The following is a 2,500-nucleotide window of genomic DNA, read 5'->3' on the forward strand; positions in this document are numbered from 1 at the left end:
TCACGCGCCGCCGTCCCCCCCCGATCGTCTCGCTCCGAGCCGCCTCTGGCCACCGGGGGGCGCCGTCGGGTGGCGCGGGGGCGCCCCCGCCGCCCGCCGCCTCCCCCCGCACGCGTCGGGCCTCCCCCCGGGCCCCCGCGGGCCGGGGGACGCGGCCGGCGAGCGTCGGACTCCAGCGCGGAAGTGTCGCGGATGAGTGCGGACCGGGGCGCCCGCGGCCCAGCGGCACTTCCAGGGGCTCGGGGAGGAGATGGTTGAAGCCTGGGTGAAGCGCGCCCTCGGCCGTCCGTGTCGCTACCCGCCGGAGAACACCTCCGCCGGATCAGTAGGTACCAACGAGGCGAGCGAGAGAGCCGGGACTCTGTCCGGGGCCGAAAAGCCTGTTTCCCTGGAGCTTTTGCGAAAGGACCCGTGACAGAAGATGCGCGGAGCTCAGAGATCAGCATGGGCAGGGCCTTCTTGCATCCGATTTTGCCCAGGCAGGGCTCCAGGAACCGGGTTACAAAAAGCAAAAAGCCCTGGAGCTCAAACGAAAGGTTTAGTGACAAGATAGCCGTGGAGCTCCGATAACAGCATGGCAGGACCAGGATGGGGCCTATAAAGGGTCCACGGCGGGCATCCGTTGGAGCCCGACGTACGGGCCGGGCACGTCTCCTTCTCCCCCGGAGGCAGCGCCCCCCGGCGGGCCAAATCGGGTACTGCAATTTGTGGAAGTTTCGCAGATGAGTGCGGACCGGGGCGCCCGCGGCCCAGCTGCACTTCCAGGGGCTCGGGGAGGAGACGGTTGAAGCCTGGGTGAAGCGCGCCCTCGGCCGTCCGTGTCGCTACCCGCCGGAGAACACCTCCGCCGGATCAGTAGGTACCAACGAGGCGAGCGAGAGAGCCGGGACTCTGTCAGGGGCCGAAAAGCCCGTTTCCCTGGAGCTCCTGCGAAAGGACCCGTGGCAGAGCAGGCACGGAGCTCGGAGAGCAGCAGGGCCGGAGCTCGGAGAGCAGCAGGGCCAGGGCTCCCTCCCTTCCATAGGCTGCCCAGGCAGGGCTCCAGGAGCCCGGTACCAGCTCTCCCCGTCCGACAGCCTCCTCTCTGGAAGCGGAGAGCGGACGCAGTCGGGCTCCCGGACCGGGGCCCTGGGAGAGGGTTTGGGAGAGCCCTGCCGGGAGCCACCGGGACGGGCCCGTGCGGACGGGTGCGCGGCGCCCCCCGGCGGTCGAAGGCGGAACCGCGGAGGTCTCTCTATCTCTCTCTCTCTCTCTCTCTCTTTCTCCGGGACTCCCGGCCTCCCGTTCCCCCGACTCCCCCTTCCGAGGCCGAGACGGGGCAGCGCCGGGCGTCCGGCGGAGCCCGGCGCCAGGCCCGGCCCGTCCCCCTCTTCCCCCGGCGGCAGCGCCCCCCGGCGGGCCGAATCGGGTACTGCAATTCGCGGAAGTTCAGCCGATGAGTGCGGACGGGCACCCCTCGGGCCGGGAGGCGGCTCCAGGAGCCCGGGGAAGCGTCGGAGGACGCTCCGCGAGAGCGTCGCGCGCGCCGCCCGTCCCGCTACGCCCGAGGGAACCGGCCAGAGAGCATCACAGGTGGCGAACAGAGTCAAGCCGGAAAAGAGAAAACGGAGGGCTGCGGTTGACGCGAGAGAAGGGCCCCACGTCTCCCATTTCCGCAACCCGATCGATGTGGCACCCCGCGCCCCGGCGGGGAGGGACGATCGCTCGGCCGGAACCCAGGGGTCTCGGCCGGCTCCAGGCGAACCCGACCCTCCCTCTGCCCACGGCGCGCCCGGAACCCCTCCGCCCGGAGAGGGCGTCCGGTCCCCAGGCGTCCGCCCGAGCGCTCCGGTCTCCGGAGCCGGGCGGGCCCCGCACCCGTACCCCGTGCGGCGCGGTCTGCTCCGTCCGCCGGCACCCGCAGGCGTCCGACGCCGCCAGGGGTGCCGGGGAAGCGTCCCCCTCGCCCAGCGAAGGGCGCTCGCCCCCGGACCCCGGCGGAGCACACGATTTCCCAGGAACCGAACGAGCGTCGCATCGAGATCCGAGGACGCGGCCAGCCCCGACGGCCGCTCCTCGCAAGCCCCAGGAGAGGGCCCTGCGCGCCGCCCCCGCTCCGGCGAGGCGGCCGCACGGAAGGGTTCGCCCGCCGGGCCTCCCCCGCCGCGGACGGGAGGGCCGGACGGGGCGGAGGTCAGAGCGAGAGAGAGAGAGAGCGCGGGAGAGGAGCCGAGTCTGGCGGCAGGGCGAGAGAGAAGCGCAGACTCGGAGCGAGACCGTCCAGGATGACGCAGGGAGAGCGGGAGGCGCTTTTCGGAGGGAGCCGGCGGAAGCTGCGGTCGCCCGTGCGCCAGGCGGCGGCATCCCGGAAGGGCGACGGAGCCCCGCGAGATGGAACCTCTTTACACCCTTTCACCCCCCCGGGACAAGATGAAACCTGTCAGGCGTAGATCGGGATGAGGTGGGGCTGGGGGCAGTTGCTGCCGTCCCAGCGAAAAAAACCACCCCCCAGGACGGCTTG

Source organism: Pseudophryne corroboree, unplaced genomic scaffold (assembly GCF_028390025.1).
Source record: "Pseudophryne corroboree isolate aPseCor3 unplaced genomic scaffold, aPseCor3.hap2 scaffold_2145, whole genome shotgun sequence".
In the NCBI taxonomy this organism is placed as follows: domain Eukaryota; kingdom Metazoa; phylum Chordata; class Amphibia; order Anura; family Myobatrachidae; genus Pseudophryne; species Pseudophryne corroboree.